The sequence below is a fragment of the Dermacentor variabilis genome, chromosome 8 (assembly GCF_050947875.1).
Source record: "Dermacentor variabilis isolate Ectoservices chromosome 8, ASM5094787v1, whole genome shotgun sequence".
NCBI lineage: Eukaryota > Metazoa > Arthropoda > Arachnida > Ixodida > Ixodidae > Dermacentor > Dermacentor variabilis.
The window spans coordinates 143,419,341-143,433,670 of NC_134575.1; positions in this window are offsets into that span (position 1 = coordinate 143,419,341).

Below are 14,330 nucleotides of genomic sequence, written 5' to 3' on the forward strand. Positions count from 1 at the left end.
TGGGAAGTCAAAATTATTTAAGAGCCTCCCACTGCGGCGTCCCTCATAATCATATTCTGCTTTCGGCACATAAAACCACAGAATATAATTTTTTCCGGTCTGTTTTCCGCTTGGTTTGACTTGGCGTCACGGAATAAATCTTAAGTTTAGTTATGACAGCTTACAACGTCAGCGTATAAATGTGCCCTGCGTGGTACAAACAGACGTTGTTTCCGTCAAAAGTACATCAACAATTTCTTTTTCTCGCCGCCGCCTTGAAACATACAACAAACTGCGGGCGCCACAACTCATGACCATGGCGTCAGATCCACCACGACCGTGGGTTGTGGTACTGGTACATCGTATACACATACGTGTAAGCTGTATGACATACGCGTAGACACGAAGTAGACACATCCTATATAACACAGACTGCGTAGTCACCGACGAAAATTTCATTGCTCAATGCTTGTAAAAAAAAAAAGAACAGGTCCAAGGTCAAGTGGCGTTGTCTACACTACGCCATTCTTTCGGGCGCTGCATATGTGCTTGTTTCCTAACAAATCAACAACACATTTATATAGTGCTGTGTGTAGTGCTAGCTACTGGTCACATCGGCTCTCCAATCAATTCCCGACTGATTCTGTCACCGTCCGGTAGCACAGAAGAAATACTACATTGCATTGCTGAAGTATCAATGCACGTCAAAGGAGTTCAGGAGCACTAGATCATTTTGGATACCACCTCTGCATTGTTCCTTGTGATGACACGTTCACGTTGAGAAGTGAACTGTTCTCCTAGCAGCACTTCATATTGGGTGAAGAGCTATGCGGCTCCTTAAAGCAAACATTACATTTCAGAGCCCAGCTCCTAGGCGCCCGTTGCTCAGGCGAGCGTCGGTGCCCTCGGCGTAACCGAGTGAACGACCGCAGCGAAGGATGAAAGAGCGAACGAGGAGCGCAGCGGTGAAATAAAGACGGAGGCCAGTGGAGGAGGGTATGGCGAAAGTGTGAGGCGAAAAGCATGGTGCCGCGCAAGACGGCCTCTGCAGCGACGATTGTTACAAGATGGCGCCAGATTAGCGCGCGTCAGACATATGGAATCAAAGCGCTGCATGGGCGGAGGTCTATCTGTGGCAGCTGCTGTGAATTGTGCCCACGCGTCACCTACGCGCTGCCTCTCGCTATCTCCCGATTAACGAGGCAGTCGCGACCCACTTCGCTCCACTTGCAACGCGACAGTTCGTCACCACCAGCCAAAATATCCTGAAATAAAAACCCGTATAGAGCTCCAATAAAATCTAGAGCTATGCTCTATATTTATGTATACTATAGAGCTATGCTCCAAATTCAGATTACGTAGTATAGTGATCGTCCTTGCGTTTTATTAATTATGACATGATTCCTATTTAGTTTTAAATACTTGACACTTGCAAAATATTGCGCTGGTGTCGTGTATCTTGTTTGGGAGGAATTCATCATAATCATCAGCCTGGCTACGCCCACTGCAAATCAAAGGCATCTCCCACACTTCTCCAAATATCCCGGTCGTGGGCTAATTGTGGCCATGTTGTCCCTGCAAACTTCTTAAAGTCATACGTCCACCTAACTTTCTCCCTCCCCCTGCTACGCTTCCCTTCTGTTGGAATCAAGTCCGTAACCCTTAATGACCATCGGTTATCTTCCCTCCTGATTACATGCCCTCCCCATGCCCATTTCTTTTTCTCGATTTCAAATAAGATGCCATTAATTCGCGTTTGTTCCCTCGACCAATCACCCAATCTGCTCTCTTCTTATCCCTTAATGTTACACCCACCATTCTTTTTTCCATAGCTCGTTGCGTCGTCCTCATTTTAAGTAAAACCATTTCCGTAAGCCTCCAGCTTTCTGCCCTGGGGTACTCCAGTACCCTAAGACACTACCTTGGGGTACTCCAGATACCACGGGATATAAACTAGATTGCTGATGTCCCAGTTGAACATATTCTTCTCTAAGTGCAAGGTAGGAAGTGAACCTCCACGTAATTCTCATTATTCTGTCTTCTGATTATTTCAGTCTCATGATCCGGATCCGCCGTCACTACCTGACCTAAGTAGATCCATTCCCTTACCACTTCCAGTGCCTCGCTACCTATCGTAAACTGCTGTTCTCTTCCGAGACTGTTAAACGTTACTTTAGTTTTCTGCAGATTAATTTTCAGACCCACCCTTCTGCTTTGCCGGTCCAGGTCAGTGAGCATGCATTGCAATTGGTCCCCTGAGTTACTAAGCAAGGCAATAGCATCAGCGAATCGCAAGCTGGTTACTAATATATCCTCCATTAACTCTTATCCCCAATTCTTCCCAATCCAGGTCTCTGAATACATCCTGTAAACAGGCTGTGACTCTCATTGGAGAGATCGTATCTCCCTGACTGACGCTCTTCTTTATTGGGATTTTGTCGCTTTCGTTATGGAGGACTACGGTGGCTGTGGAGCCACTATAGATATCTTTAAGTATTTTTACATACGGCTCGTCTACACCCTGATTCCGTAATGCCTGCATGCAGAAAACTAAAGTTGCAGGAAACTGCAGAAATTTAAAGTAATGTTTAACAGTCTCGGAGATAACAGCAGTTTACGCTAGGTAGCGAGGCAGTGGAAGTGGTAAGGGGATACATCTACTTAGGGCAGGTAGTGACCGCGGATCCAAATAATGAGACTGAAATAATCAGAAGAATAAGAATGGACTGTGATGCGTTTGGCAGGCATTCTCAGATCGTGAACAGCAGGTTGCCATTATCCCTCAAGAGAAAAGGGTATAATAACTGTGTCTTACCAGTACTCACCTACGGGGCAGAAACCTGGAGGCTTACGAAAAGTGTACTACTTAAATTGAGGACGACGCAACGAGCTATAGAAAGAAGAATGGTGGGTGTAACGTTAAGGGACAAGAAGAGAGCAGATTTGGTGAGGGGACAAACGCGAGTTAATAACATCGTAGTTGAAATTAAGAAAAAGAAATGGGCATGGGCAGGGCATGTAATAAGGAGGGAAGATAACCGGTGGTCATGAAGGGTTACGGACTGGATTACAAGAGAAGGAAAGCGCAACAGGGGGCAGCAGAAAGTTAGGTGGACGGATGTGATTAAGAAGTTTGCTAGTTAACATGGCCATAATTAGCACATGACCGGAGTAGTTGGAGAAGTATGGGAGAGGACTTTGCCCTGCAGTGGGCTTAGTCAGGCTGATGATAATGATGATGATGTTCTTGTTTGGGCAAAAAGCGCTACCGTTAACAATAAGCACCAGATGCGATCATCACAGCCACAATAAACAAGTATGAAGAATTTTTACGCCGACAGGAATTGGCTTAAAATGTAATTTGACGAGAGCGTCCATCTGTGAGAGCGATGGCCATCCTTGTGGTCTTGTTGTCATTTAAGGGCCAATCGGAACGAAACTTACTTTGGCTTAATTCAAATTGGTAATGAAAATAGTAGTATGTAGCACTGGAAAAAGGCGCAGTTTTGCCCGGAAGACTAATCATCCATTGCCATAGCAAATCGATGGGCAGTTACACGAAGTAAGGACACTAGTTTTATCGGCTGTATAAACGTGTAAACGCAGGCATACTAACTAACTTAACAAGCATGATGCCACGCGCGCACAAGCAAATATGAACACATCTCAATCGTTGACTGACGAAACTCGCCGTCGAAATGCTGGCGTGAAGAAGCGGGGCATCAGCAGATGGCGAACTGATCTTCGTGCTGCCTCTCACTTCCACGCGTACAAAGCGGCGAGAACACAGCGCACACGAAGCTATCAGCTCTCGGCGCACTTACACTTTGTGCTCATCGCAGATTGCTTTCAACATAGGGCCCGCACGGCCGTGCTTCGCTGCGCCAAACTTCTCCCGTACCCGAATTCCTCGCGTCCCCCTGGTGCCTTGCAATCGATGAGAAACAGCGCGGTTCCTTCCTGCCTTTCTCCCTCGCGCGCGCGAGATCATACCACCATCCTCGCCTTACCCTCGCACACTTTCACTCGCGTATGCCACATGCGGCAAGCGCCCACAATGTTATAGCACTTGGAATTTATGTGGAACATCCCGACGATGCCGACGGCGATGAAGAAACTACGCCAGGACTGCCCATATAGTGGCTATCACAATACTAGCATTACTAATCTGCAGAGGCGGCAATAGAAGTTCCCTGTTTTATGCCGCCCCATAGGGATGTGACTGACTGTCAGGTGGAGGGCAAACAAAAGGATGGATAGGCGGGCGAGTTGGTAATGCATTATAATAAAAACTCAGAGCGCTAAAAACACAAAATACGTAGAAAAATAAACACACACCATACGCACTCATGTTCATGCTCAGGACAAACAAATTCCGGTGCATTCATAGGAAGCACACATGTTATATAAAGGTGGAAGGAGTGACTTCATATTACAGCCGGCAATCGTGAGTCTTTCTGCACCGCGGAGGCGTTACCGAACAGCACAGCGCTATCAGAAATAGCCGCACTGAGACGACGCGTGGATTTGGTGGTTAGCTGACATGACGCAATCCCAGCACGTCACCACTGAGATTTTCAACGTGCCAAAAACGCCATCTAATCTCGGAGCTCATGCCGAGGATCCGGGTTTTTAAGCATTCTGGGTCGTGCGTCATTTCCGTCGCTTTTTTTTCTTTTAGTTTCGCTGTCAAGAACGTCTATTTTTGTAAGTCTTCACTCGTACTTCGATTATGAAATGTTGCGTACAGGCTGTCGCATACAGGACAGCAAAAGTATGATTAACGAAACGAGCGTTTTATTGGGCGAACTTGGGCCCTCAAAAACAGGCTACACTCAAAGAACAACGGTAGCGGCGAACACGATCGGCGGTCGTCGAAATCTGATGAGCGGGTCAAGCGCGTCGGCTTTTATACATCAGTCGTCGAATGTTCCAGAGTAAACGCTGGGACCCGCTGGCCTTCCACGAAGTTCTATATTATTCGCGTCGCGCGCACATGCAATCATATTATACAAGATTCGGTCACAGACAACGGATGGAACCATCGATAACATTCCAGAAACTTCCGATACATGCAGGCGCGTCCTGCGCTGTGCGATAACATTCGTAGGCAGTGAAACGTGTCGCCCGATAAGGACAAGTACACGTGTCAACATTTCGCTCAAAGGGGAACTCCGGCGATTTTTCGATGTCCACTGACCTTCATAAAATTTTCGGCCATAGGTTCTCTTTTGCACTCTCATTATCTGCGCCGAACGGATATCTGCAAGTCATTTAGTTATTCTGAAGATGAATTTTAAAGATTGTTTGCCTGTTCCTGACTCATTCCCACGAATGCATGACATTTTACTAGGCACCCTGTGTTTCTTGACCGATCGCCAAGCAGCAGCAGCTCAATACAATCCACGACCAGCTTGCCAACTACTATAAGTTCCGAAAATCCTTCCACTACACGGTCTGGAAGATCCTTGTCTGGCTCTCGCACAAGGTACCTATCACAGAAGAACGCTACGTACACTGACATCGCCACCGGCATAAGACTTGACAGCGAGGTCGAGGACGTTTGCCGGGAACTTAAGGGAAAACTCGCCAGCCAGCAATCCCTGATTCATAAGTTCTTAGCTAGATTCAAATTACAAGACACGATCATCAATGGCCTGAAAACGAAAACACATTCAGCCAAGACACCGCCATTGAAAGAGTCACGCCTCAAGCTACCCATAGACTACATAGACAGCTGCAAGTCGCACACCACAATACCCCCACCAGAACGGGCATGGCACGCCTTACAGACTGGAAAGCCTTCCGCATTCCCTGAAGACCTTCGAATACATTGAAGACTGATTCCGGGACCTCCTAAAACTAGCAGAAGCCCATTCCGCAGACATCCAACTAAATACTAACACGTCGGCAGCCGACAGCCGCCTCCTGCATCTCTGGAAAGCCGTAACAAGAAACCTCTTGAAACGCTTGTAAAAGAACAAGTATAACCAGAAATTGAAGCAATGTATAGCCAGCAAACCAAGCAAGCTGAAGAATTGAGATAACTTCTCGGCAGACAAAATAGACACCAAGTTTGCGATCAAGTGTCGGGCCCGCTGTGCCCTAAAAAGGCACAGCACATCCTACAGGCCCTCCTGGCAACCAGCCGGACCAATACGCAGCAAAAACAAGACCTCAAAAAAATGCATACAATTGCATACGCGGCAAGTCCTCGAAGAAACTAGAAAGGAAACTTGTACGAGTTCGTGGTACTTCATGCTTCAAAAAGTAACAGCGCTAAACCGACAAGGACATAGGCAATGACGAACACGACATACAGTGCCGGTGTCGTGTTCTTATTTGTTTACGTCCTTGTCTGTTTAGCGCGGTTACTTTTCGGAAGCTGGAAGAGACAAAGTGCGAACTTATTGGAGACAAGATCTTGAACTTTCTGAACTCGGGTTTCTACTAAGGGAGGCCTAGCCCAACGCTCGGTCGTCCTATTACGTAGCAGGGATACAAGAGCCCCTTGTCAAACTAATCCAGGAAATGATAAAGTTACCACCCGCCGTGGTTGCTCAGCGGCTATGGTGTTGGGCTGCTGAGCACGAGGTCGCGGGATCGAATCCCGGCCTCGGCGGCCGCATTTCGATGGGGGCGAAATGCGAAAACACCCGTTTACTTAGATTTAGGTGCACGTTAAAGAACCCATGGTGGTCGAAATTTCCGGAGTCCTCCACTACGGCGTGCCTCATAATCAGAAAGTGGTTTTGGCACGTTAAACCCCCATAATTTAATTTTAAATAAAATTACCAACAAGCTACTTCGCGACGTGCCGGCTACAGCTATCACCGAATTCCACAGATAGATTAACATTAGCTTAGAATCAGGCAACTTCCCAGCAGCCTAGAAGCACTCCGAAGTAATTACCATCCCGAAATCAAACAAGTCACTCCAGATCGACAACCTCCAGCGAGGCAAATTCTAAATGCCCAACAAAGACACAACGCTGGGCTCCGTCATCCCCCCTGCTTTCTAAGGTCATCATGTTGAAGCCCCAGGCGCAGCTCAGCTAAATCAAATACCTCAGTCACGCGTCGTATGCTGACAACGTCACACTCTGAACAAGAGTGCCCCCAAAAGGACAAGAGAACGATAAGACGTCTTAAGAGCTGGGAAGAGATCGACAGCGCCCTCAAGGCTAGCCAGCTAGAAAGTCTCAAACTCACCCTTACCGAGTCCCGACGCAGCCGAAGTTATCACTGACAATTAGCGCCTGCGCGGACAGGGCCATCATACTTTTCGATTCCCAGACAGCCCGCATAAAGTTTCAGGAAGGTCAAATATCCGAAAAGACGTTATAGATCCTCCAGAGATTTAACAGTAGCCATCAACTTCACTACACTCACATCGACTGAACTCCCGGATACGAAACGTTCCTACTGTTTCATTTCGCAGATGGCGGGAAATGACCGGGCTGAAGTGGCTGCGATCGCCCGAGGTTTCCTGTACTATAAGGTCACCGCCCACCTCCGTATGGCAAGCATTAGTTTTTTCTAGCTGTTTCATCAATAAACTTTTATTTCTCCATCTCTCGCACGCGAGCGATTCGCGCAGAGATATCACAAGTAGCATTCTGCTCTGGTTGCAATTCAGCAGAAAAACAAATTTATGCGGATCCCACACACGGTGGGAATCGATGTAAGCCAAGATTTCCAAGCTGTTTGCGTCGATTGACGATCATTGGTTGTCATATTTACGATGAATGTTGAAGTTTTTCCGCGTTGATGCAATACGAGAGTGGTGAATTGTCAAACGTTGTCTAGCGGGTAGCACTTGTGTTCTCTGGGCAGTACGAATAACACACAGCGAGGAGTCTTTGGTTGAGGCATAGTTGTGTGCCGTTGTTTGTAGCCTGCGATAACTGTAACTGTCTCACACGAGGCATTGCATTGTGGTAGAAGTGTTAAAATTTAACGAAAATATCCAGCTTCGTGTACGAACCCTCAATCTGGTTATCAGGCACACGGTATCGGGGGTCTCCAGATTAAGTTTATCCACCTGGCATTCTTTAACATACTTGCACCTTAATCAAATTACACGAACTTTTTTGTTGTTGTTGCATTTCGCCCCCATCGAATTGTAGCTGCTGTGGTTGGGATCGTAGCCGTGACCTCGAGCAACGCCGTATAGCTATATTGCGACCGCTTCGTTTGCAGTAGTGTTGATTTCGTGGCCGGCTCCTTCCGTATAGTGTCGTCTAGGCGCTGCGGTGCTTTATTGCGGCTTTGAGTGTGCATGCCTTATGTCAGTTGTCCGCTTGAGAAATTTCCAGGGCGGTTGTTTTTCAGAAATAGTAGAAACGTACCGTACCTTGAATTAAAATTTATCAAGTATGTCCGCAACTGCTGCGGTGTCTATCAGTAACGTTCCCTTGCTTCCTTACGTCTCCTTTTCCCTCTTCCGCCCTCCTCTTACGTATGCGAGCTGCAAGCAAAATGTGGCAAGGCTTATTCACTCGTTTCATGGCTGCGTGGGTTCACCCCATTTCTTGCCTTTCTCTACCGTTCCTCCTCTCTACTGTTCTATTTACCTGCCCTCTGGATTGTTGCGTGTCAGTGCAAACGTAAGCGCTGCAGCTTTTGCAATGTTTTTACAGGGAGTCACGGGGAACTCCCAAGGGCATTGTCACCACACGATAAAATAATACAAACGAGTTTCTCGCATCGCCTTTCCTCACTGCCGCGCTCCTGCCATGTTTACACACGCTCTGAGCCACCTTCCCGACGTGGCGGGCCCGACAGCAGGAGCCCCAGTAGAGCATTCGAAAGAAGAGGCGAAGAAAGCTTGGCTTTAAAAACGATTCAAATAAACGTCGGTTACAACAACGCCGCTTGTGTCTCCATCCTTCCATCTTGCGCGCTGTTGCATTTTGTTGTGTGTGTGTGTGTGTGCGTGTGTGCGTGCGTGTGTGTGTGTGTGTGTGTGTGTGTGCGTGTGTGTGTGTGCGTGTGTGTGTGTGTGTGTGCGTGTGTGTGTGTGTGTGTGTGTGCGTGTGCGTGTGCGTGTGTGTGTGTGCGTGTGTGTGTGTGTGTGTGTGTGCGTGTGTGTGCGTGTGTGCGTGTGCGTGTGTGCGTGTGTGCGTGTGTGTGTGTGTGTGTGTGTGTGTGTGTGTGTGTGTGTGTGTGTGTGTGTGTGTGTGTGTGTGTGTGTGTGTGTGTGTGTGTGTGTGTGTGTGTGTGTGTTATTCAGTACATGCATTCCTGTGTTGAACCAGGACCCTGGTTGAACATTCAGTTCACATTCACACATTCAGGCGATCAAGTGCCTGATCAGCACTTGATCGCACTCGAGTACTGATGTAGCGTCAGCATACATAGACTGAACGCGCATGCCGTCACGTCGTTTGCTATTTAGCCTGACAACACAGCGCAGAGCCCGCACCCACCGGATTTCCTTCACGAAATCAAACAGTGCAGTGGCCGAATCCTTGTCGAAATTCTCGTTCGGCGGGAATCCGAGGCCCAGAAATAGGCGGTTTTCTGCGGGGAAATGCTGCTCCAGGACACGCTTGATGGCCTGCACACAGCACACATCACCTACTTCACAAATGTGATATACTGCAAGGCGCGTGCCTGTGGCTACAAAGGCAACGCACTTGCTATCGTGCTCATTCAGTGCAGGAATAAATTCTCGTGCAACGACGACTGACGTTACCTGTTGGGCCCACGTTTGTGAAAACAATAATATCAGCATTTTTGCTTTCTTAGCGATTGTGTTTAGTGTCATACTTCTGTATATTGCATAACGTCTGTTGCGATATAAGCCACGGACTGCTACAGTGTATCTGTTACAGAAATTCTTTCTCTTTTTTTTAACATTTACTTCCTCTGCCTACCAACTCGGAAGTGCGAAAACATCGTCAGATTTGTCGTCCAGTGTTTCGTTATGCACTTTGTTACGCTACAGAGTACTGTCTCGTAAAATGTATTGCCCTGTTACCATATATTCGTTAGGCTAAATGCTCCTCGCTGTCGCAGCGCCATGGCTTCCCACTGCTGGGTGACGTAATCAGAACGTCGTCTCCAGGGGCGCGGTTTTGCACTCTCTGTATCCTCCCAGCTTAGGCTTCGCGCGTTGTGATAGCCGAAAATCTTCGTGCCACACTCATGCGGGTAATCGCACTTTGCCAGATGGGAAAGTTGATATGGCTTGTACGGAGAGTTTGCTCCTATTTCCCGATTACGATGCGCCCGCTGAAAATAAATGTTTAAAATATAGTTATTGTATTTTTGTTAATTGGCGACTAGTTACCAAGTATATCCCGTCACCCCGTGGTCAGCACCGCTGACGGTATGTCTCCGAAGGAGAACCGTCCTCTTAAATCAATACAGCTATTCTGCATTAGTCCTTAAAATCTTCGTAGAAACTCACGGAACAACGTCAAGCCCGTGCTTCGTAACCGTATTCTCACGCGAAACGTAGTCAAGCACCTATGCTTCGCGGCACGACTAGAAAGACACAATTCACTGATGCGAAGCCCCGTTTGAGGCCCCACGTGCATGGACGAGGTACGTGGTAACTTATTGGCTAACGTTCCGCTAATGGAAACAGAAAGGCCCTCGGCCACCGAAGTGCCAGGTCGTCAGTTTCTTCTCTGTAAAAGACCCTGAATCCCTTATGCTTCATTTAGCCAGAGGCCCATGTCGTTCGTGCAGTTGCATTCTGATTGTTATCACATCATGCGCACGAGCGTGGATAGGCACAGATTCTCCGCTGCATCATTTGCTCCACAACCTTCCGAAGAGGCAAACATCCTGTCGTCTCGGTCTTCCCCGGCTTTGTGCGTGGTGGCGATGCAAGGCGAAAACTACACAAATTTATTATCTTTTATTTTATTGTGATAGCAATTATATGAGCACTCCAGGTGCATTCTTGCCGCCGGCGTCGCCGTGATGTTCCGTTAAAAGTCCAAGGACGATAACATCGTATCTGCGCGCCGTATACTCTATGTGCGAGCGAAATAGTGCGAGGGTGAGCCCGCAATCTCGGCTCAATCTCGCGCACGCAAGGGAGGGAAGCGGGGAGGAAGCGCGCCGTCTTCCATCGTGCAGAAGGCTCCAGAGAGGGAGATGGAGAAGGGGGGTGCGTTCTACTGCGGACGCGCGTGAATGCGCGGATCGCATCCCAAGCGTGAGCATAGGCTCGGGAAGCCGCGCGCCGCCGTATCTTGAAAGCCGTCTGCGACGGAGAGAAAGCTCGCCACGCGTTGTGTTTTCGCGGCTTATATATCGCGTTCATGCGAGACGTAGCGAGAAGGTCAATTTGCTCGCTGCTGCTGACGCACTTCGTTACTACAGCGATTTGACGGCAAGGTTCCGTGGTCATCACGTGAGATGTGTTTATGTTTGCTTGTGCGCACGCGACACCATGCTTGTCAATTTAGATAGTGTGCCTATGTTTACCAGTTCACACGGCGGATAAAACTGATATCCGAACGTTGTACAGCTGTCCCCTAATTTGCAATTGCAATTGATTCTACGCCTTTCGGACGAAACGGCGACATTTTTAAGGTTCGTCTGCTAACCTAAATTAGCCATTCGTTTAGAAGCAGTTGTGTTCAATTTGTACTAACAAATATCATTTAAAAATAAGTTATGTTGCTCAGTACTGGCCACCTGCATCAATTAACTTCGTATAGTCACGACATCTATCAGGGATCTGGTAGTAGAAAACTTGCAAATATTTTTGGCCGTCTGGGGTTCTATAACATGCTGAATTCCGATGGCGGGGCCTAAAGAAATGCTGATGGCCTTATGTTTGTGTACACGCGGTAAAGAAGGCCAGGTGGTAGGTAATCCAGATTACCACTTACCCCCCCCTCCCCCCTCTACGGCTTCTCTGATAAACTGCGAGTTGCTTTCGGATGCTGAACCCCACAATTTTGATTTGGTATACAGATGCAACGCGGGCTTTCTTTTATTGTTTCTACACGCCATTATAGCTCAAGACTGATGGTCTTGAGCTCTATTGTGTGTAATCAGCAAAGTCCGTGTTCAGTTTTCTGAGGGTGATTCACATGGCAGCATTAAAAGAATGTAAGCATGTTCCTGTAACATCCTTTCACCATCTCTATAGGTACACCACCTATCGTGATGCTTCTGAGTCACTGCACGCGTTACGAGAGCTGGCAATAGGTGCGCCTAATCAGCACTCACATGCTCTACAGACAACAAACAGTTTTCCAGAGTGCTGTAGCTATCCGATGCGGCCCGTTCCTCATAGCTCTGGCAGCATACTCTTTGGCCTGAAAGCTTTTCTATACCGGAACAAAAAAAAACAGCTCCTGGCATTACGCACCTTGAGCGATTGGCGCAGCGTGTCCAAGCCAGCCAATGCGCTGATGCTGTGCACCTGGTTGAGCAGGCCATAGCAGGAAATGCCGCTATCCTTGTGCAGGTCAGCTGCGTTCGCGGAGAACGCCACCGCAGGGAAGGTCATGTCGTGCGCCAGGAAATCGTCGTACAGTGAAAGGCAGAACCGCTCCGCTTGGCTGTCGCTAAGCCGCCGCTCAGATGCTACCTGTCAAAGCAACATCACTGGCTTTAAAGAATAACCAATGAAACCTTTCTGTCCACGCAAGAAACTAAAACTTGGCGTGCGTGAATTACGTTTTAGCGGTGGTACCTTGGACATGGCGCTTAATTTTGACCCTGCGATCCGTGTATTTTGCATTAGAAGTTCATTTTAGTTGGGACAGTTACCACTGAGTAGGCTTTGATGTGACAATTGACGGCTGTAGTACCAATGCTACTGATAATCTGGTACTTGAGAGAACGCAATTCTGTTGGGCCATATTTGTTATGGGAATACGTTACGTGACACCTGCGGTCTAAAACGGCAATCCACGTCCACCATCTTCGTCGTAAGCGGCGACGGCCAACATTACTGTAGGTTGTAATCTTGCACGCAAGCACTCAAAATGTGTCCGTGAGGATGGCGCCATGGTAGCTTAACAGGTAGACCACCACACGTGTAATGCGGAGGTGTGGATGCGGTTTCCACCTGCAGCATCCACTTTCCACTTTATTGTTTCGACATTTCAGTTCACAGTAACAAATAACTTCTCTTATACTTTCTCTGTCCTCGATGTCACTTCGAAAGGTTGCGGCTAACAAACATCGAGCTGCTGTAGGCTCCCCTTACCTTTCTTGTTCACAGATATAGTGCGTACGCATTAACTGAAACGCATCCACCAGATCTGGGGCAACCGCCTGCCATGGACAATTTTATATGGGGTGATTGTGAGAAAATGACTCCGTTGAAGAAATGCAGAGCCGTATGCATGCTTATTAGGTGGCACATGAAGTGGCGCGGGTAAAAGGGACACATGTAAGCAGCACAGTTAAATTACACTCATTGAAAGTAAAATGTTGTGGGGCGTAGTTTCTTAATATGGGCAGGTTAGGGATAGCAGTTGTCAAAATAAAGAATTGATTGACTTTATTGCAGGCTATAAGATGAGTTCGGCAAAGCGGGCGAGGTGCCTTAGGCGGAAAATCTGAATGCAGAGATGGAAGATCTAGACGGATATCCTGATTACAAGAGTTCCTTAGTGCTGGATCAGTGGCAGTAACAGAATCTTGCAGTAGTTGACAAGGAGAATAAGTGTCATAGCCAGATAACGTGGGAATGCGAAAAGAACGCCTTCGCCTCAGAAACAGTTTACGGGCGACCTTACCAAGGGACCATAATGAACAAGGAAAATAAACCTTGGGGTATCGATTATAAACGTACAACCTTAAACTTTCCAAGACATCAACAAAAGACAGGAATCACTAGCACCCGAACGCCTAAATATTATTGAAAATCAAATAGCGGAGATCGCAAAAAGCATAGAGAAGGAAATGAAAGCCCTTCCTACAGCAGTCAGGCAATACAATGAACTGGTAGACATCATGCAGTAGGCGACAAGACAAACACGGCTGAAAACCTGTTGGAGCGGAAAGAGAAAACCATGGTTGTTATGCACCAAGGAAATAAAACAAGCTACAGAAGAGCGTAAACAGGCGTCTAGGGATCATGGAGAAGCCAACAAGTTGAGATTACACGAAAAAGAGGGGCTCCTTAGATGGAACAAGTACCGAGTAAGAAGAAGCGTGGCCAGTAAGCCCATGCAAGAGAAAACTTTGAATATAGAACGTTGGATCCATGACATACGAAAATAAGACAAAGGGGCACCAAAAATATTTCGGAAACATGTAACAGCACTAGGAGCATCGAATTGGAAATTCACAAACGGCTATGAAGGATGAAGACGATTGCATCTTCGAAAGAGACGACGCGCTTCCGCCCATGAAAGACGTCAT